Raw genomic sequence first — 23,896 nt, 5'->3', positions numbered from 1 at the left:
TGGTGGCAGGTGAAGTGGCAAGTGACAATCTGCTAATGGTGGCAAGTAGCAATCTGCAAATGGTGGCAAAGGAAGTGTCAAATCCACATCTGGTGGCAGGTGATGGTGGCAAGTTAAAAAGCCACATCTGGTGACAAGTGACACGCCCAGGGCTCCCACTGATTCTGCATTATGGTGAGTTGAACCACTTCATTATGTATTAGAATGTAACAATAGAAACAAAGCACTTTGATCACCCTGACACCATATCACCCATGCCATGATGATTGAAAACACCAACACCAGCCTTTGCCAGCGAAAAGTTGTTTACCACCGGTGTGCCCCCCAACCCCCACCCCGGGCCTACAAAAAGGTTGGTAACTGCTGCTATGGGCTCTAGCCCCAGATCTTTTGCAGACCTAGCAAGACCCCCTCTGCCCACAAATCAGAGTATTTCGATATGGTGAACTGCATGAGAAAATCATGCTTTATGACATGTTCCTCTTTTTTGGAGGACGTGAACGACTCACTATCCATGACAATGTCCATTGTTGCTGATTTCTGGCCTTACCATCAACTGGTCCAAATCCACACTGATGCTGCTGGACGGGGCACCTGGGCAGCAAACAGTATACCTCTGTCCTATCCCTATAGTGGATACCTTTAAATACCTAGGCATTCATATATCCCCAAACTTACTGATTACTATAGCCTAAATATATACCCCTTACTAATCCATTTCAGGGGCAAAATAAACATGTGGAACAGATTTAAAATGTCTTTAGTGGGGAAAACAAACTTCATTAAAATGATTCTTATGCCACAATTCTTGCACCTAATACACAATACCCCTGTGGTAAACTCTTTATTCAGACTGCTATGGCATACCAGTCGCCCCAGGATCAAATTGGAACAGCTGCAAAATCCAAAGGTTGGGGGGGGTTTGGCTCTCCCCAACCCTTGGTTATACTATCTGGACGCACAACTGCAACACTTGATAGGAGCCATGTCTCCCAACCCTGTTGATTTGTTGGCCAAACTCATGCTGATTGGAAACCTGGATGAGGATGCGTGGATTAGAGGAAGTGCTGTACTGCTATTTGCAGATGAACAATGCTTATACCATGATACAACTACTCACCTATACATGTTATCTAAATGTTATGGTTATTCTTTTATGTACTTGATTTCTCAAATGACAAACTGACGTGTACTGTCATACTTTTATGGATATGCTTCTTATTTTGCAATAAAAACAGTTTTATGTATAAAAAAAAAAAATATGACCCTTGAAATGCATACAGGAAAAAATTTCTATCTGCTCCCATCTTTTACCCAGCTAGACAGATATACAGACAGACCTTCACAAAGGTCATATTATTTTGCTCTGAAATAGCGGCTGACTACGTTTTGTGCTGCTTTTTTTTTTCATCTCACAAATGGGTTGTTTGGTCAACTTCATTCCAAGGTACAATAGACGCTAAAGGCTTTACAGGAGACGACATCTGGGTGCTCTCTTTTCTAGAACAAAAAGCGCCTCAAGGATCTGCGCCTTAAGAATCCCAGCATCTGTTACAGGTTTTTAAACATGGTGCACTTCTCCATAAAGAAGAATAACCTTGAACACTCCTAGGTAGGTGTTTAAAGCATAAAACATTCAAAGGACGTTATTGTTCTACCCGCAACACTGGAAAAAATATTGTCTTAAAAATATTGTCTAAGAAGAGTAAAAAGCATTATGTCTAGTGCAGAAAGAGAAATTCAATTACTGCACTTCTTTCTATGTGCATTGAAGGGTAATTCAGCTGGTCCAAGAAAATACATCATCTTATAAAATATAAAAATCTGCATGAAGCTTTATGTAACAAAAGAAGCATTGGAGTTTACAAATGTGTACTTACACTAAAATATCCTTGCAGTTATTGGAACCTGGATTTTGGTAAAGAGATCTCAGAAGCCTCAATCTCAGAATTCAGCCACACTGCCACTAGCTGGTGAATTTCAGGTCATAACCTCATTTGGATAAAGTTTACCCCTGCATTAAGCCAAAGAACATTTGCTCTTTGATTCCTTTTTGATGAATAAACAATGTAACTGTAACTGGCGAAACAAATGTATTCTGTATGATATAATTAATGGTTGAAAGTATTACAAAATAATTTTTTTTGGACAGAGTAGATTAGGTGATTCATCTTTGTCGTTTTTTTTTTTTTTTTACCATCTGTGTTCCATTGTAGAGATTTCCCTTCATTTCCTGTCCTGAAGAAACAACAGGAAGCAAGAGGAAATCTTCCCAATTTTAGGACCAGTGTCAATGGGCTTTGAGCTTGGACTCAGTTTGAGATGATTCGAAGATCATTCAGGATTCCATGAAGGTGCATTTGACTGGCAGTTCACCTCAAGACAGTTTTGCATTTTCATAGACTTAACTGGGAATGCAAAACCCATTATTAGAAAACAAAAGCCGTTCAACATAGGCCCTCAGACAGCAGCCACACCAATAAGTGCCCCAATTAGAAAACTTCACCTCTATTACTGTTCAAGTAACAACTTAGTTGGTTTTCCTCCCAATTTAAGTCCTGGTAATATTGGTCACTGAGACAAATAGAAGTTGGTAATTTTCCTTAACAGGGACACAAACAGCAATATAAACATTGCAGGGTTGCTAACTCTACTTCACTCTATCCAAAACTAAAAACTGAAAGTTTTAAACCTATGCAATCTCTGGAGTTGTTTACGAAGAGAGATTATGGCCATACGCACTTTGATAGGTGATCTATTTATTTTTCAATCAATCTCTTCCGATCAGAATAATAGATCTATAGTCAGCAACCCATTCGATTGATATTGATCTAATAAGTGGATTTAGATAGTTAAAGCTCAACTTTAAATAGTTTGTTTGGGCTAAGCACATTTAAACTTAATATTCCCTACATTAACATGTGGATCTGCTGGGTGAGTTGTATGAACTTTATATAGCCTGAGCCAGTAGAGTATTTAGGTTTTATACTGCCCTAGGCCTGACTAAACTCGTGCACCCCGTAATTTAAATATGACCTATCCCTTCCTGTCAAGGCCATACGCCTTCCTGTTTAAGACACTAGTTCTAAGGGCCGGGAGGGGGGGGGCAATGGATTCCCTTAATTTGCATAGATTTCCTGGCTATGGGGCAGGAAGTGAAGGAAAATTGCTGCAATGGGACAGGGATGGTAAAAAATAAACTGACATGGGCTATAACCCTCCCTTATGCTATCTAAAATGTAAAAAAAATAGCATTGCCTATAGTTCTACATTAAGCACAAATTTCTGCTAATTTTATGGAAAGGACTAAGAAAATATAATCATGCCAATGGTGCAGCAGAAAACATATAGCACAGTGAGGGAGGTTTGTGGTTGAGAATGTTAGGACAGTCTAAATTAGAAGCAGTGATCTCTCAGCCCAGTATTCCCCATAAGACTGGCGCTACACTAACAGTGTAACGCAAACCGGCAGGGACTCTTTCCATGCTGCCCCCCTACAAAGTGCTGCCCTAGGCCTGGGCCTTGTCAGTCTAGGCCAGGATACAGCATTGGCCTGAGCTCCTGCTGTGAGACAAGGTCTTTCTGTTTCACAGCCACAACAAAATAACATTGGCTGGAGCAGTGCTCAGCCTTTCATGGGCAGCTTTGCATTCTATCAATAGCCACAAACTTCCTCTGGTTGGCTGATTCAGACATCATGAGGTTATTAGCCCGCCTCTCCAACTCAGCCAATCAGAGAAAGCTTAGTATTCATTCATTGAACATAAAGCTGCCTTGAAATGGCTGAGCGCCGTTCTGCCCAATGCTATTTTGTTCATGTTGTAAGGAAGGTTTTTGTCCCATAGCCAGGAGACAGCACTGTATACTGTAGCTGAGGCTACACACAGTTTATACAGCATGCCCAGTGGGCGCACATGTAAGACCCCTTTCACACAAGGCACCTCATAAACGCCCTAAAGTGCCTTAGTGTTATTATCGCGTTTTTTCCATGTTTTTACCGTGTTTTTATTGTGTTTTTACCACATTTTTGGGGCGCTAGCGGTAAAATTACCGCAATGCTGCAGGCGTTTTAACAGTGTTTTTCAAGCATTATTGAAGCATGGGCAGCAAATAACAACCCCACCTCCCTACATCACTTCCTGTTTACTTCCTGGTATCTTGTGGAGGTGAGAAAGGGTACAGAAAGAAATTGGAGTTCATGGAGCTTTTTTTGTTGTTTGTGCTACTGTATTGGGAGAATATCCACCAACAGAGGCAGCAACGTCGCTATTGGGTTCATCCCATCCTCCAAACACACACCTCAATTGGACAATTTGCGTCGCTATATGAGGACTTGAGAGTGCACCCAGATATGTTCAAAAATTACACGCGGATGAGCATTGCAACATAAGTATCTATATCCTAATCCCGCTCCCTCTAGTCCCAAATCCCTAACCCTAACCATAATCCTGCTCCCACTAGTCCCAAATCCCTAACCCCGCTCCCACTACTCCCAAATTAAAAACCTGCAGTAGTGTAAACATATTACCTATTTTCTGTCCCAGATTTGACTTTCTTCTTGATATGTTGTTGCTTGCCTTACTGAGACATGATACCAACTACAGAGAGGCAAATCCCTAACCCTAACCCCACTCCCACTAGTCCCAAATCCCTAACCCTAACCCTAATCCTGCTCCCACTACTCCCAAATTAAAAACCCACAGTAGTGTAAACATATTACCTATTTTCTGTCCGAGATTTGACTTTCTTCTTGATATGTTGTCGCCTGCCTTACTGAGACATAATACCAACTACAGAGAGGCAATACCTCCATGTGAACGTTTGATTATAACACTAAGGTGAGTTTATAATGGTGTATATAAGTAGACAAATTAATATAGTATACCAAGTATTGAATAAAAACAACATAATTGCAAAAACAAATATTTATTCTATTCAAAATATATATATTTTTTTCAATCAAACTGTAAAAAACTTAATAGATAACAATAAACTAGTATACAACAATAAAACAACTTTGATCATTTATATTTTTTTAAATATAATCTTTATTAACAAATGTAAACTTTATAGTAATGGAAACAATAATAATCTAACAAGAAAAACATATACAATTATAGTTCATGATATAAAGGAGGGGTGGAATGGGACTCCTCTCGAGGGGGGTGAGGATGTGTTTACTGTGCCCTATACATTGGGACACGGGCAGTGTCATAGGTGGGAGGAGGTAGGATGGGATGCATTGGTGGTCCGAGGTACTGGACAGAAGATGGAGCAGGGTATTTTAGATTGGAAGGGCCATGATATTATATGGTTCTAGGGTCAAATTTGAAATACATCTCACTGTTTTGCACATTTACGTCTGGTCTGGAGGATAGACAACGTTTGTTTTGATATGATTCAATGACCCTAAGAATATCACTTTGCATTAAACATTGCCCTTTTTTGTCAACAGAATCTATGAGTGATATTAGACTTCTGGTAAAGGCAGCACTTTCCCCATTTCTTTGTGATGTGCAGGCAATATCTGCTTTATCACCTCCACAAAGTCTTCACATTGTTGCTGTTTGTTTGTTTTTTTCTTATTTGTGCTGGCTCCGGTTCATTATCGATTGGACTGCCTGGCTCATTTTTCTCAAATGGAGGACAAATTGACAATGGAGGATCAGCCACATCCTCCTGCTGCTCGGTATCCTGCTCATCCTCCATTTCCGAGTCCACCAGTCAGTCCTGAAACGAAAAAAAAAAAAAAAAAAAAACTCTATATATATATATATATATATATATATATATATATATATATATATATATATGTATACATTAAAATTAATAACACTTCATGGTTATATACTTACTCCCTCAGCTCCATTACTGGTTTTAGAATTTGAAGGTCCAAAAAATGGCAATGAACTCTAGATTTTTGGGCACCTGACCCACTTCTTGTTTGTGTTTTTTTTTTTAGCTCCCTCCTTTAGTTGTCTTTGAAGGTTTTCCAATGTTTTTTAAGTTGTTCAACTGAAAGATATGAAATGATATCATATTTTTATTCACAGATATCTTGCCACAGGAAATAGCTACACATCACTACAATATGAATATCGCATAGGAATATCGACCATTAGTGAGATTGTAAAGCTAACATGTGATGCTATATGGAATCTAAAGAAAGAATTCATGTCATTACCAAATAAAGAGAAGAGGAAAGATGTTGCCAATCGCTTCTGAAGTAAAACAAACTTTCCTAACTGCCTGGAAGCTATTGATGGAAAACACATTAGGGTTATAAAACCCTGTCACAGTGGAAGCAGATATTTTAATTACAAGAAGTATTTTTCAATTGTTCTTAGGGCTGTTGTAGATGTAGACTACCAATTCCTATTTGTTGATATCGGAGCATTTGGAAGTTGTGCAGATTCAACTGTTTTCCAAAATTCTAAGTTCGGAAAGTGGCTAATTGTAAAGAAACTAGATTTACCAGAGAACAAATCACTACCTGGGACTTAAAATCCATTCATGCCTTTTGTGTTTGTGGCTGATGAGGCATTCGCTATTAACCAGTTGCCGACCGCCGCACGCCGATGTACGTCGGTACAATGGCACGGGCAGGCATAAGGACATACATGTACGTCCCTTGCCTCCCGCGGGTCGGGGGCCCGATCGGGCCCCCGCCCGGTGCCTGCGGCGGTCGGAATTCGTACGGGAGCGATCCCGGACGAGGGGACGGCCATTCATTCATGGCCACCCCCTCGCGATCGCTCCCGACGAATAGAAATCCCCGGTGACATCACTTCCTCTCCTGTAATGTAAACACAGGAGAGGAAGTGATGTATTCTCTCCTCCGTGTCGGTATTTTCCGTTCCGACACGGAGGAGAGCGGATCAGTAAGTTGCACCAACACTCACACACACAGTAGAACATGCCAGGCACACTCACACCCCCCCTTTACCCCCCCGATCACCCCCCCAATTACCCCTGCCCCCCAGTCACAGTGACACCAATGTCATTTTTTTTTTTTTTTTTTTTTTTTTGCATTGGTGTCATTTGTGACTGTAATAACTGTTAGGGCAGTTAGAGTTAGCCCCCTTTAGTTCTAATGTACCCCCCTAACCCCCCCAATAAAGGTTTAACCCCGTGATCACCCCCCGTCGCCAGTGTCACTAAGGCTGGGCTCACATTGCAGCGGTTTATGAGAACGAATGTGATTCGCACCGCACTGCAGTGCAAATCACATCCGATCTCTGTGCGATTCGAGTTCAGCCATTCGCCGCACCCGCCGCACCCGCCACACCCGCCGCACCCGCCGCAAATTCGCACGGGACCCTTTTTTTGGCCCGCAGCAGAATCGGATCGCATGGGTGTTCACACCATGCGATCCGAGTTTGCAGATCGCACTGCGATATGCGAACTGATCTGGGGGTGTCAGTAACATTTCACTGACACTCCCAGCAGTTCGCATAGGGCAGTGTGAACTGCCGCCGGGAGGCATGCGATGCGGGAACCCGCCGCGGATTCGCGGCGTTTCCGCATCGCTCCAGTGTGAACCCAGCCTAATAAGCGATCATTTTTCTGATCGCCGTATTAGTGTCACAGGTGACGCTAGTTAGGCAGGTAGGTATTTAGGTTCGCCGCAGCTTTTTATAGCGCCAGGGACCCCCATATACTACCGCATAAAGCCCCCTGATTGCCCCCTAGTTAACCCTTTCACCAGTGATCACCATATAACTGTTACAGGTGACGCTGGTTGGTTAGTTATTTTTTTATAGTTTCAGGGCACCCGCCATTTATTACCTAATAAAGGTTTAACCCCCTGATCACCCGGCGGGTGTCATTTGTGACTAATAACTGTTAGGGCAGTTAGGGTTAGCCCCCTTTAGTTCTAAGGTACCCCCCTAACCCCCCCAATAAAGGTTTAACCCCGTGATCACCCCCCGTCGCCAGTGTCACTAAGGCTGGGTTCACATTGCAGCGGTTTATGAGAACGGATGTGATTCGCACCGCACTGCAGTGCAAATCACATCCGATCTCTGTGCGATTCGAGTTCAGCCATTCGCCGCACCCGCCGCACCCGCCGCAAATTCGCACGGGACCCTTTTTTTGGCCCGCAGCAGAATCGGATCGCATGGGTGTTCACACCATGCGATCCGAGTTTGCAGATCGCACTGCGATATGCGAACTGATCTGGGGGTGTCAGTAACATTTCACTGACACTCCCAGCAGTTCGCATAGGGCAGTGTGAACTGCCGCCGGGAGGCATGCGATGCGGGAACCCGCCGCGCATTCGTGGCGTTCCCGCATCGCTCCAGTGTGAACCCAGCCTAATAAGCGATCGTTTTTCTGATCGCTGTATTAGTGTCACAGGTGACGCTAGTTAGGCAGGTAGGTATTTAGGTTCGCTGCAGCTTTTTATAGCGCCAGGGACCCCCATATACTACCGCATAAAGCCCCCTGATTGCCCCCTAGTTAACCCTTTCACCAGTGATCACCATATAACTGTTACAGGTGACGCTGGTTGGTTAGTTATTTTTTTATAGTTTCAGGGCACCCGCCATTTATTACCTAGTCTCACTAGTGTACCCCTAAATTTAGGGGTGTCTACTTTCCAAAATGGGGTCATTTGGGGGGGGTTTGTGCCATCTTGGCATTTTATGGCCTTCAAAACTGTAACGCCCTTAGAAAGCCTGAAGGCGGTGCTTGGTTTTCGGGGCCCCGTACGCGGCTAGGCTCCCAAAAAGTCCCACATATGTGGTATCCCCATACTCAGGAGAAGCAGCAGAATTTATTTTGGGGTGTCATTTCACATATGCCCATGGCATGCGTGAGCAATATATCATTTAGTGACAACTTTGTGAAAAAAAAAAAAAAAAAAAAAAGTTTGTAATTTTCCCGCAACTTGTGGCAAAATATAAAATATTCCATGGACTCAACATGCCTCTCAGCAAATAGCTTGGGGTGTCTACTTTCTAAAATGGGGTCATTTGTGGGGGTTTTGTGCCATCTTGGCATTTTATGGCCTTCAAAACTGTAATAGGTAGTGAGGAGTGAAATCAAAAAATTACGCCCTTAGAAAGCCTGAAGGCGGTGCTTGGTTTTCGGGGCCCCGTACGCGGCTAGGCTCCCAAAAAGTCCCACATATGTGGTATCCCCGTACTCAGGAGAAGCAGCAGAATTTATTTTGGGGTGTCATTTCACATATGCCCATGGCATGCATGAGCAATATATCATTTAGTGACAACTTTGTTAAAAAAAAAAAAAAAAAAAAAAAGTTTGTAATTTTCCCGCAACTTGTGGCAAAATATAAAATATTCCATGAACTCAACATGCCTCTCAGCAAATAGCTTGGGGTGTCTACTTTCTAAAATGGGGTCATTTGTGGGGGTTTTGTGCCATCTTGGCATTTTATGGCCTTCAAAACTGTAATAGGTAGTGAGAAGTGAACTCAAAAATTTACGCCCTTAGAAAGCCTGAAGGCGGTGCTTGGTTTTCGGGGCCCCGTACGCGGCTAGGCTCCCAAAAAGTCCCACATATGTGGTATCCCCATACTCAGGAGAAGCAGCAGAATTTATTTTGGGGTGTCATTTCACATACGCCCATAGCATGTGTGAGCAATATATCATTTAGTGACAACTTTGTGTAAAAAAAAAAAAAAATTTTTTTTTTTGTCATTATTCAATCGCTTGAGGCAAAAAAATAAAATATTCAATGGGCTCAACATGCCTCTTATCAATTTCCTTAGGGGGTCTACTTTCCAAAATGGGGTCATTTGGGGGGGTTTTGTACTGCCCTGCCATTTTAGCACCTCAAGAAATGAGATAGGCAGTCGTAAACTAAAAGCTGCGTAAATTCCAGAAAACGTACCTTAGTTTGTAGATGTGACAACTTTTGCGCAAACCAATAAATATACAATTATTGACTTTTTTTTTACCAAAGACATGTGGCTGAATACATTTTGGCCTAAATGTATGACTAAAATTGAGTTTATTGGATTTTTCTAATAACAAAAAGTAGAAAATATCATTTTTTTTCAAAATTTGCGGTCTTTTTACGTTTATATCGCAAAAAATAAAAATCGCAGAGGCAATCAAATACCATCAAAAGAAAGCTCTATTTGTGGGAAGAAAAGGACGCAAATTTTGTTTGGGTACAACATTGCATGACCGCGCAATTACCAGTTAAAGCAGCGCAGTGCCAAAGTGTAAAAAGACCTCTGGTCATTTACCAGCAAAATGGTCCGGTCTGAAAGTGGTTAATGAACACTTAAGCCCCATACACACTATCAGATTTTCTGCTGATTTTTTTCTTCAGATTTACCAAAACCATGTAGTAGAAGGGCCTGCCTGATTACATACACTTTGGAACTCCTAAGGTTTGACCTCATATTATATGGTTTTGGTAAATCTGATGGAAGAAATCAGCAGAAAATCTGATAGTGTGTATGAGGCTTTAATGAAAAATATACTCACAGAGGAATATTGACCCCTGGAAGAGAATATTCAATTACTGTCTCTGCCGGGCACACAGGCTAGTAGAATGTGCTTTTGGAATACTTGCCAACAAATGGCAAATTTTCCAAAAAACAATTAATCTGAAAATAGAAAACTCTATTAAAGTAATAAAAGCAGCATATGTTCTACACAATTTGGTACGGGAGAGAGATGGTGTAAATTTTGAGGACACTTTGGCACACAATTTATAACCCGCTGAGTTTGTCCCTGTTCGTGGTCCAACAGTTGGCTTCACAGTAAGGGATAAAATGGCTGTTTAGTTCATGAGCCCTGCTGATGAACTTAGTTGGCAGGGTAATATGATTTAACACTTTCTGCAATCCACAAATTAAAACATATTTTCTTCTATTCAAAGATATTCAAAGATATTTGCAATAAGTATTTGTTGTAACACCATGAAATAGTTTTTGATTAGCTTAGAACGATTCCTTATTCTAAAGAAACACGCATTTACAACTATCTCTTTTGTATTATATAGTATTTTGAGTTTATTACATACTGTATATTTTGTGATTATTTATGTCATGTAATAAACATAATAAAATGTATGTTTTTTTTTCTTTTATATATCTAACAAAAAAATGTCAAACATCACTACTGAATGGAGTTCTGGTACTCACGTTTGCTGCGTTTTTGTTTCTTGTTCAGCTTTTCCCACTCTGGTATATGCCTCTGTGCCACAATGTTCCATGTCTTATTTTTCCTGTTTCGATTTGCATAATTGTCATTTTTCATATCCCATAGCACTGGGGATCCCCTCATGGTGCTGATGAACTCCTCTGGCTCATATACTCTGCTTCTTCTGGGCATATTTTCAGGCATTGCTTCTTGTTCTCGCTGGTCTCTCACAACCTCCATCTTATCTTAGCTCTTATCCACCTCTACAAACAGGATTTCCTGATTTCCCAGCATTCTGCACTTCAATGAGATCATGTGACCTTCCACAGCTAGTCCTGTTTTTGTGGATGCTATCTTTCTGCTTGCATATTTATCCTTTGTGAGATCATGTAAAACAAGCAGTGTCCTGTAAATTACAAGCAGTGTCTTGTTTTACTTCAAATCTTAATTTTTTTGGAATTGATTCTTTTTTTTGGCACTTTGATGGCCTGTTAAACATTTTGACCTTCCTATAATTCCAGTCCTGTTGTTGTAGTTGCTCTCTTTTCTGCTTGCATATTTACCTTTTTGTGAGATAATTTCTTGATAAACTGCACTGATGGGCCACCTGTTTTTACAGGGGTGCTTACAGTGATCAACTTTCATTCATTCTTTATCTCAGAAGAAAAGAACAATTGCTGTAACTGCTTTTGGAACAGAATTGTTAGCTGGAGTTTTGATTTAATTTGATAATGTATCTAAATCTAATAAAATCTTACACCCTCCTCCCCCCAGATTGACAATGCTACTGCCCAAAGGTGTCTCTGTGCTCCTTCTTCCAGAGTGGGGGTACTCTAATATAGGAGGTGTGTTACTGGCCAGATCACCAGGTGAAAAGGGAGGGGGAAAAAAGCCTAAAAAAGAAAATGAATGCAGTCACCACATGTAATGGTAATCTGCAATTTATTACAATTTTGGTTTTGGATTTAAAGTGATATTAAAGTCTCATTTTTATGTTAGTAAAAAATAACATACGTGTTATACTTGTCTGTCCTGTGCAATGGATTTGCCCAGAGCAGCCCAGATCTTCCTCTTATCAGGTCCCCAGCTGGCTCTCCTGGCCCCTCCCTGCTGTTGAGTGCCCCCACAGCAAGCAGCTTGCTATGGAAGCACCCTAACCGAGCCACAGCTCCATGTGTCCATTCAGACACGGAGCTGCTGCTCAGCCCTACCCCCTTTCTCTCCTGATTGGCTAACTAACTTTGACAGCAGTGGGAGCCAATGAAGAGGGGAGTTCTGGGCAGCTGAGACAATCCTTCAACATCGCTGGATCTGGATGGGGCTCAGGTAAGTATTAGGGGGGCTGAGAGGGGCTGCTGCACACAAAAGGCATTTTATCTTAATGCATAGAATTCATTAAGTTAAAAAAACTTTCTGCCTTTACAATCACTTTAACAATGCTTTAAAAAGACATTATTATTCTGCCCATTAAGTATGAAATGAAAGGAACCCTAAGTAAGATCTGGTGTTGGAGCATACCTGGGTGGATGATGTCACCCATGATGTCATCCATAATGTGACACCCATAATCTGTCACACTAGGGAGGTCACATGCTCCCCATATGCGGGCACCCCAGTTCATTAGAGCAACCAAGCGAGGGGTCCAACAGAGCATTGTGGAAGTGTGGATGGGTGAACATCTTCTGAAAATGCCTGTTGCTGCATTGTGTGTCCCTTCAATTCTTAAACCTGAAACAAGTATAAAGCAAGTATAATCAGAGTGGAGCCAGAATGTCAGTTCTCAATACTTGTTTTGGTTAATTAACGTTTCTGGATCAACATGACAGGCAGAGGCGGCCCGCTATATGAATAATGGATAGATTCAAGCATAGCATGAATCTATCCACGGCCATCGCATCCACCTGAATTACAGCGGTGGGGGTGTTTTTTTGAAGCACCTGTTTAGAGTCATAGGCTCTGATTGGCTTCAAAATAGGGTAGGCTCGGAGAGCAGAACATTGTGCCATGAGCCCACCCAGGTGTTACAACAGCAAATGAATATTCGCTGTTGAGACACTGATTCTCAGTCCAGCCAATCAGAAGCAGGTCTAAGACTCATTTTCTGATTGGCCAGAAAGAGGAGAGTCCCAATTGGCTGCTGAGGAGGAAGGAGGAAACGGAAGCCGCTGATGCCCATATAGAGCAGGGGAAGGGAGAGCCATCACTGCCGCCACCGAGGAGCAAGGGAAGCTGCTGCATAGATGGGGTAAGGGCACCTGACCTGCCCACCAACCAACTGACCGACCGCTGGGAGGGGGTTGGTACTGTTTGCCGCCCCCCCCCCCCAAAAAAATTACCACTGGCCGCCACTGATGCCAGGTGATTTGTATTTTCAGAACAGAAATTAGCTGTGGTAGTCAGGTAGTCTACAATCTTCTATTAGTGCAGGTTTTTTATTTAGACACAAATCAGCCTTTTTAGCTTGGCAATGGTCAGCGAACAGTTAAACGGTCATCAAAGGTCATAAAAATTCAACTGTGATATATAATTGATACATTGCCCTAATAAAAAGATATCAGAACAGGAAAATATTATCCTGTCCTTGAAATAGTACCGCAGGAATAGCACTTAATGGCATCATAACGATCTTCTGCTTTTAGAATTTATAGGCTTTTGCTTGGCCTCAACATTTTCTATAAACGTCTTCAGCCTAATATTTTATATTATAGCTTGTGATCCTGGCTGGGCCATAATATTTCATTCCTTTATCAGTGTTCTTTAAGTAGGTCTAGACCTATTGTAGCTATAATAAACTGCAAATATCATAAATTCCTGAGGGTCAACCTAATTTATTTTGTTCAGTCCACTGCGAAAATGAAGGAAATGAGGGAACACATTAAAATTTTCCTGTTTATAATTCTAAAAGAAAATGTATTTGATCTTTTAGGGACCATTCACACCAGAACACAGAGCAGCACAATATATGTATTTTTGAGACATGTTGCACTAGTTAATCTATTCAAAATGGGTTAAGTCCCTTTCACACTGAGCAGACATAAAATGCGTGAAAAAAACATCCCTTTAAATCCTATGGAACTCATCACACCGGTCAGTTGCATTTCAGCTGCATTTTTAAAATTCCTGCTTGCTGCATTTTTGTGCATTCTTCAAAACCGCACCAAAAAATGCTACCCAATGGGAATGAATAGAGAATGCTTCAAAAAAGCATAGAAAAACTCACAACGGTTGTGTTTTTGTCACATTTTTTGAGTCGCGTGTCCATGTTTCATTGGTACTGCACATTGCAGTATTGGATGCATTTTATCTTGTATTACCACATTGCATTGGTATAAACAGGCTCACTTTCTGTGAATTTGACTTTTTATGCTAAAGGAAAACTCAGATTGTGTGGATTTGTTTCTGATTTAATAGGTGTTAAAAAATCTTTTCCCACAGTTGCTGTTCTTTTTATATTACATCTATGATCTAAGTGCTTTTAACCACTTCCCACCCACATGAAGTCATATGATAGCTGAAATAAAAGATATTTGGATGATGCCTATCGATTCCCTACATTGTAAAAGCCATCCTAGAGGCTGATTAGCCGCTGGATAGCTTTTACAGGCAGCAGGCGTTCCCCACCTCCTCGCTCAAGCCAACTGTGATGAAATGTGTTAGGGAATGGTGGCAGATAATACAGGGTGGCTTTTATTCATGTGCACCATTAGTGGTGAGCACAGACAGGCTTTTTGAAACGGCATTCTGGCTGTCACAGGTGGAAGGCACAGGTACAGAGCAGTGTTGTGGATGTGGGATGGCTTAACAATGTTGCATTTTTTGCCACCTCCAAGCCTTTGAGGGCCCATACACTCATAAGCTTTGGGGTAAAACACATCATATGCTGTTTTACTGTACATTACTGAAACAAATATTACTTATTTTGAATAGCACCCCGATAACACACAAAAAACATCTGAAATTCAGGGCATTATGTTAATGTTTAGATGTTAATATTTAAGCTTTGTGATGTACTACATTGCCAAAAATAGTGCAAGCGTGTTTTTTTCATGTGCAGATGTGTGTTGATAGCCCATTCAAAATGTATTAATAGGATGCCTTTACACAATGCATGTCAACACAAGAAAAATGTCAATGAGTATGTGTTAGCACACAATAACAGTGCAAATACAGGACAATCTCACAGAAGCCAGGGTAGTTCGGAGGTAAGATAAATGGATTTATAAATGGCGATGCAAGATTTGTGCTTTAACGCTACCTTGTAACTCCTATGGTGAAGTGCATTCGATTCATCAAGCTTTTGGGAATGCTCTCAAACTATGTGCTGTTGTCACGGTTCTCTGTAGCCGATCAAAGTTATGCCGCGTACACACGAGTGGACTGTATGGCGTACTTAGTCCGTCGAAACACATTTCAGCGGACAATCCGCTCGTGTGTGGGCTTCAGCGGACTTTTTCAGCGTGCAGTCCGGCGTAAAAAGAATTTCGGATTTTTCGAAATTCTGTCCGTCGTACTTTGGTTTCAGCGGACAATCCGCTCGTCAGTATGCTAGTTCGACGGACTAAGAATGGCGCATGCCCAGAAAGGATTTACACGGCGGAAGGGTGCTTTGCTGTGTCTTGGACTTCCTATTTCTAGTCCCGTCGTACGTGCTGTACACGTCATCGCGCAAGCTTTCGACGGACTGTTTGTGCATCCGTGTGTGGTCAAGTCCGTTCAGTCGAAAGTACGACGGACTGTCCGTCGGATTGTATGACGAAGTAAGTACGCCTTATGCCGCGTACACACGGGCGGACTGTATGGCGTACTTAGTCCATCGTACAATCCGACGGACAGTCCGTCATACTTTCGACTGAACGGACTTGACCACACACGGATACCCAAACAGTCCGTCGAAAGCTTGCGCGATGACGTGTACAGCACGTACGACGGGACTAGAAATAGGAAGTCCAATACACAGCAAAGCACCCTTCCGCCGTGTAAATCCTTTCTGGGCATGCGCCATTCTTAGTCCGTCGAACTAGCCTACTGACGAGCGGATTGTCCGCTGAAACCAAAGTACGACGGACAGAATTTCGAAAAATCCAAAATACTTAGTACGCCAGACTGCACGCTGAAAAAGTCCGCTGAAGCCCACACATGAGCGGACTGTCCGCTGAAATGTGTTTCAACGGACTAAGTACGCCATACAGTCCGCCCGTGTGTACACGGCAATACAGTCCGCTCATGTGTACGCAGCATTATTCACCATCAGGGCACATAAAAAACAATACTGTTGTATGTGTAGTGCAGAAACATGTAGCATGTCTGGCATCAGATGGCACCACAGGTCACCTCACCAAACGCAGAATGTTCCAGTGAGGAAACTTGAAGGTAATATAACTTTGTACATTCTCAATAAAGCTAAATTTTAAAATAAAGTAAACATTGCATCATATTGACCCCTTACCATCTGGAAAAATGGACACCAACCTGCTCGCCTAAACAAAACATTTTAGAGTGCAGCCAGTGTGAACAGTAGTGGTGGCTGGTGCTCGATTTTTTTGTGGTGGGCGGAAAACAAACCCTTATCCCCCCTCCCGCCCGCCTGCCAGCCTGCCCCACACTTACACCAGCCAGCCCGCTTAACCCCTAGCCAACCCCGCACTTACCCCATCCAGGTCGTGGGTGGCTTCCCCACCTTCTCCTCCCAGCCAATTCGGTCGCTTCTCCCCCCTGGAGAATCCAGTCTTAGAACCCACTTCCTGTCCTGATTGGCCAGGAGGAGAAGCAGGAAGACAATAGCGAATGTTGATTCGCTAATGTCACAAGTGGATGGGCTTGGGCCGCAGTGCTCTGGCCCCGAGCCCAACCTTTGGCTCTAATCATGTCCTTAAAAAAAAAATCTCATAGAAATCCATGTGTCCGTGCCCCGCATGGAGATTAGGGGTCGGGCACATGGAGATTAGGGGGGCCTATTATGGAGCAGCTGCTGCTGGTAAACAGGCCAATAAAGTATAACTGAAAATTATACATTTATACTCATTCCCACAGGCATTGATACAATACCATGATGTTCTACATTTACTAATGATAAGACATGCAGACATGATCTAACCACTGAGCAAGGTATCTGCAGATTTCCAGCTGACACCTGAGGTACCATTTTTAAATTGGCCAAAATTGGTGGGGAACCCATCATCTGGCTCATTTCTGTTACTATGCCACATACTTGGGGTTGAGCCACCCATCAGCATGCCCGAGCATTGACACATTGGAAAGGTGCCCATGGGGAGCAAATACAAAACACAAGAAAGTTTTTGACTGGACATTTCAAAGGAGGTGGGGGATCTAAGTGGTGCTTTAGTGGCAATAGCTAAGGTAAAATGTCCCAAGTACTTAACTACTCTTGTTAGTTTAGTATTTTTTCGGGACAGGTACAATGTATTCCTTTAAATAACCAATAAGCTTCAGTATAGAAGGGAATCATACAAATCAGATCTCCATGGAGGTGCTGGCTGTAGCTTTAAACATACTTTTAGCAAACTTCTGTTGGCTTTTATCGCATTTCAACAGTTATAAATCTGCTGAAATTGTGTTTAAGGCTACAGCTAATGCACCCAGCAAAATCTGATTTATAGAGACTGTTCCCTTAACAACATGAATAAGGTGATTTTGTGTCCTCTTCAATTATCCAATCATGTTCAAGAATTTTTTTATTTTATTTATCATGCACATAATTGGGTATTCACAGTGAATATAGTGTTCAACTTATTTACCAAACTATGTGATTATCCACTTTGAAAAGCAAACAGTCTCTATGTCTTTAGTAAATCAGTCCTGAAGACTGGACCTGAAGGGTGCTTTAAGGGCAATGGGAAATCTGCTCAAAGCTTGTTAATTTTTTTGTAAATGCTCGTTGAATATGAAGCTCCTGAAATTATCATTGTATTTCCTAAACCGGCCCACAGAGACCACTAACAGGTCATCTTGTCACACAATCACAGATTCAATAATTAGCCATTTGTAATTAAACAACACAGCAGATTTCATAGTAGTGGTATACAATGGCTCATAACACCCAACCAGATTAGCTTTTATAAGGCTGTAGACAGAAGACATACAAGGTCATACGTGGCTTGATACATAAGCAAGCAATGTAGCAGATCTGAGCATCAGGAGAACCACACAGATAGCAAGCAATTGTGCTGCAAGTTTGAAAATTACTTGCTAAACTATTGCTAGACTTGCCAGGCTTCAAAACTTTCTTTGCAAACTTTCTGCAAGTCTGCTGCAAGTGCTGGTTCAGTTATGTTGTGGAATAGTCATCCCACCACAGGTGTTAATATGACTTGCAGAGCTCTTGCTGTAGACTCCCCACTGCAGCTTTGCTCTTGCTAGAGACTTGGCACAAACAATTGCTACAAATTGTTAAAGTGTCAACTAGAACTTGTGTTTCAAGTGCTCTGCAAGTATACAGCTTGCTAGTGAAAATGTGCAGTGAAGTTAACAAGACTTGCATATATACACTGCCACAAATTTGGTCCAAGTTATCCTTGCTATCTAGGTATATATCTTTCTCAGGTGAATGAAGAGAAGTAGACCTCAAGAAATTTGTCAAGGGTCATATGTGGCTCTCAATGGCTTCATATTTTCATAAAAGGTCAATTAAACTTCACATTCAAATCAAATAAATACATTCCAAGTGCATCAGAACAAAGATAGAAATGCCTGTCTCCTACCAGCATGCTGCAGAGATAGACCCTTGCTTTCTCGGTGGAATCAGTGGTTCTTCTACATAGGTCTGACATGCCTCCTGTTGTGTAAGACCTAGAACTCTGCAATTAGCATAACTCATGCTCCCTACTGATTGGAGTTCTCTGGCTATGACTCAGAGGGAGGCATGTAGGAGCAATGTTATGAGACCACTGCTTTAACTACGCCATGCTGGCAGTGGACAGGCTTTTCTACACTTGAAGCTGCATGTTAAAGAAAACAAATTGTGCACACATTTTGTTTCGATGCGCTGATTTAAAATTAAGTTCATGTAAGTAAGTTGTTAGAAATTTTTTGTTTTTTTAATTCTTTACTTTTTATTAAATTTCAAATTGACAAACTTAACAACATACATTATTAAAATGTTATACAACAGGTAGTACAAATTAGAAAAAAGCTATTATTATTTTCATACCTTCCTGGTTTTGTTTAAACATGTTAGCTAAATTTTAACCTGTTATTAATTTTACCTTCTTATTTGCAGTCAGAGCCATTCTTCTCTATAAAGTTGAACTCGGAAATGAAAATACTTAAAGTGACAAAGTCTGGCACAACCAAGCATCTAGCGTTTTCAAAAGGAAGGCTGCATTGGCAACCAACATCCTTCTCTCATGACAAAGTCACTTAAATTATCTTATTTCCTGTGCCTGAACACTGCTGATTCAATGCACTTATCCAGAAGTTAAAGTACTCCCATAATTCTTGGTTCTGGTGTAGCAACCTCTAGCTAGGTAGGTGCTAAAGTGAGGAATGTTTGCTGAGAGTAGGAATAGTTAGGCAGGCCTAGCTGGTTGCTAGGCCTATTTGTTTTCATTCTGGGCAGGGAGTGGCTCAGGATAGCAGCTGGTGACTCACAGGCAGCATCATCCTCTTCCTTCTAGAAAGTGCTAGAAGGAGAAGAGGGGAAGAGAGGTGGAGCTGCTTGGGGTATCTTTAGGAGCCCTAACCAATCCCCAACTTGAATTGGCAGGGGGCAGGCCTCCTTAAATACCTGGAGTCAGCCCAGATGGGGAGGAGTTGGGGGGAAGATCTGGAGTGAGAGTGTGGAAGCTGTCGGGGCCCACGGGGGAGCTCCCCACTCTGGGGGGGGGGGGGGTGACTCTAGGCTGGGCTGGGCTTGGGTGCATCCAGGAGGAGTGACAAGATCGTGGAAGGAGAGGCACATGAGAGAGCAAGTAGAGGACAGTGGGAGAGAACACTTTTAAGAGTCTCCAGGGAGGACTACTGGTTGCAGCCAGGCACAGTCGCTGGGGAGGCATGCCTGAGAGACCTGGGAGATTGCAGTTTGAGATGGGTGCAGAACCAGAAGAGAGAGGACTGTAGGGAAGGGCGGTGGAAAGAGGTCACTGCAGCCAGAGCCTGAAGAGAGCTATCTGGAAGTGAAAGCTGAATAGAGGACAGCTAGCACCTGAACTATTTCTACACCACATGGGCCAGAGGTCCCTGCCTGCAAATGGCAGTTCATTGAGGCCTGACTGAAGGAGTTTTAGGTCTACCCATGCATTGCTAGGTAGTCTGGAGGAGTAACAGTCTGCAGCAAGGGAAGTGCTGGTGGAATAACAGTCTGCAGCAAGTGAAGTCCCGGAGGAGGTTTACAGCAAGTGAAGTGCTGGAGAGAAGAGTTGAGTGTTTAACCACTTAAGGACCAAGCCTCTGTTTGAGATTTTTACAAGTTTACAAGTTAAAAACAGTTTTTTTTTGCTAGAAAATTACTTAGAACCCCCAAACATTAAAAAAAAGTTTCTAACACCCTAGAGAATAAAATGGCGGTCGTTGCAATACTTTCTGTCACACCATATTTGCCCAGCAGTCTTACAAGCACATGTTTTTGGAAAAAATACACTTTTTTGAATTAAAACAGTAAAGTTAGCCCAATTTTTTTTTTTTATGTGAAAGATAACGCCGAGTAAACTGATACCAAACATGTCACGCTTCAAAATTGCGCCCGCTTGTGGAATAGTGACAAACTTTTAGCCTTAAAAATCTCCATAGGCGATGTTTAAAAAATTCTACAGGTTGCATGTTTTGAGTTACAGAGGACTAGGGCTATAATTATTGTTCTCACTCTACCAATCGCGGAAATACCTCACATGTGTAGCTTGAACACCATTTTCATAGGCGGCGCTACTCACTGGTGCGTTCACTTCTGCATGCGAGCGCGGCGGGACAGAGCGTGTTTAAAAAAAAAATTATTTTCCTTATTTATTTTACCTTTTTTTTTTTTTTTTTTTTTACACTGCTCTTTTAAAAAAAAGTTACTTTTATTCCTATTACAAGGAATGTAATCATCCCCTGTAATAGAAAAAAAGCATGACAGGACCCCTTAAATATGAGATCTGGGGTCAAAAAGACCTCAGATCTCATATTTACACTAAAATGCAATAAAAAAATAAATACTTTTTTGTAATTTAAAAGAATAAAAAAAATGTCCCTTTAAGAGCTATGGGTGGAAGTGACGTTTTGATGTCGCTTCCACCCTGCAATGGTATGCAGACGGGTGGGGGCCATCTTCCCCTCACTCATCTCCATGCCACTGACGTGAAAGGATCCAATCGCCTCCACTGCAGAGGGCACCGAATAAAAGTGATCTTGCAGCGAATCTGCTGCAGAGACCACTATTATCGGAAAGTGGACCACTGGCCAAAGAAGAGGCTACTGGGGTTATGGCAGCTAGCTGCTACCATAACAACGATATTCCTCTTCAAAGTTAGAACATTTATCAGCATGCGGCGGTCCATAAGTGGCTATACTGGAGTGTATATAGAAGTCCCGAGCATCTTTGCACCGAATATTCCTGGGCATCACATAATTCCCAAATTCCTATCCAAGTTAAATCCCCTCACTAAAAACAAAACAAAGCTATGGACTATGGTCTATGTCTCTGAGTGACTGAGAGATGGGTGTCTGGCTGGGCAGGGAGACAGGTGAACCACTTCATTCAGCAACCCCTGCGGGGGCATGATTACACTGGCATTGCTATTAAAAGCCAAACCACTCATAAACCAATGAAACACCATTTTTGTCTAGCTAGATTGGAAAGGTCTAGCGTAATTTTGCCCATAAATTTAACCTTTACTGAGGTTGAAGGGAGGGTTGTGACTTCCAAACTATCCTTCGACAATGATGGTTGTGTGTGAGAATAATTCAATGGCTTCAAAACTGGATCATAAATCCTGGTAAAGTATAAAAATATCTGATTGAGTATGACTTATTACTTCCTCCAAGTAAGTGAGTGTGAGTACTGAAGCCAAAAGGCCCTGAGAATGAGGCAAGTAACCTTTCCAGGAGCAGAAGTCAGCAATGGCAGCCTCCACACTTTTTTCAGTAAAGGGTTCCTTTTTTTTTTTTTTTTTTTTAAACAAAAGTTTTTATTGAGGTATAACAAACAAAAATTTACAGGCAACAAGAGTACAATAAGTACAATTGCGAGGTAAGGTACAACAGCTTATAAGTACATCTCTCAAATGTCTTTTTATTTATTTTATAATAATTTTTCCCTTTTTATCCCCTTACTTCTTCCACCCCTTCCCCCTCCTTATGCTAACTAACTTTATATACACATACATACATACCCATATATATAATAAAAAACAGGCAAGAAGCGTATACATATTATTCCATATATCCTACGTGTCACTGATATCAGAAGGGTGTACAGTGAGTAAAGTACAGACATTTCAAAACCGGAGTCTCGAGTAACATCGTATGTAAAAGAGGACAAGAGTAGGTATAGGGTGATAACCATATGGGTCTTCCTGACCTCTGGCTATACTCCCAGTGAGGGGCAAACTACTCATCTGGCAACATATATTCAAGGTTCCTTACATGCAGGTGTCGGGGTCTCGTAACCAACGATCCCATATTTTGTCATACTTGGTCGGGCATTCTCTGTTAATATACATAACCTTTTTATATGGTAAATTATTATTGACCTCCACCTTCCACTCCACCAGTTCTGATGCCTTCTCATGGCTTTCTACATACCTCCTCCCTTTAGTGTAACAGTGCTCCTAGATGGCTTTACCTTCATGTCCCGTAACCCCACGATACCAGCGATCTGGTTAGGCGACTTTAACACAACAATATGTCCGGCCTTGGATAGACTACAGACATCGCAGACAACAGTAGCCAGTGCTGATACGACTAAATTCTCTAAACTCATCTCCACCTTTCACCTTGTAGACACATGGAGGCACAACTTCCCGTACACTCGAGCCTATTCCTGTTTCTCTCCTACTCACAACTCTATGTCCAGCATAGAGGAGGTGTAATCTCCGCTTCGTCGGTCTCCCGGAGGGAGCGGAAGGTAAAGACCCGACATCATTCCTTGAACAACTGCTGATAACCACGTACGGTCGAGAGGCCTTCTCCCCCGTGCTGGTGGTGGAAAGAGCTCATAGGATGCCAGCTAAGCCTCCTCCTCAAGGGGCTCCCCCCGTACCTTGATTGCAAAACTTTTAAATTACAAAGATCGGGATGCTGCGTTGCGGCTGGCGAGAGAGAGGGGCAACATCCCGGTGGGAAACATCAAAGTGGCAATATTTCCTGACTTCTCGGCCGAGATACAGAGACGTCGACAGAGCTTTCTGGAAGCCAAACGCAGACTGCGCGACCGCCACCTGAAGTATTCCATGCTTTTTCCTGCACGCCTGAGGGTGGAACATGATGGCCGCGTATCATTCTTCGAGGATCCTCGCAAGCTCATCTCCTGGCTGGAGCGCAGACCTGCACAGGGCAGGGGAGACTGACTGCACATCAGGTGAGCCATATGGCATCCCGCTACTGTTCCATATATCCATCACCACTTGGCCTGACTTAATCACACTTGCAACATAGTCACCCTGACTTGCGCCCCACATTGGCGGATTCACGTTGTTGTGCTTTGTTGGGCCGGGGAGACAGGTGGACCTCGGTTTTTCTACTGACCCTACTGCCACAACCGTTGATATATAATCCTTCCTACGAAATACAGAGCACTGGATTTCTAAAACATCCTCCTGTGATTTCGGATATTTTGAGTGGAC

Source organism: Lithobates pipiens, unplaced genomic scaffold (assembly GCF_037356315.1).
Source record: "Lithobates pipiens isolate NorthernLeopardFrog02 unplaced genomic scaffold, aLitPip1_a1.2 Scaffold_19, whole genome shotgun sequence".
NCBI classification, from domain to species: Eukaryota; Metazoa; Chordata; class Amphibia; order Anura; family Ranidae; genus Lithobates; species Lithobates pipiens.
Note: the sequence above shows the minus strand (reverse complement) of the source record.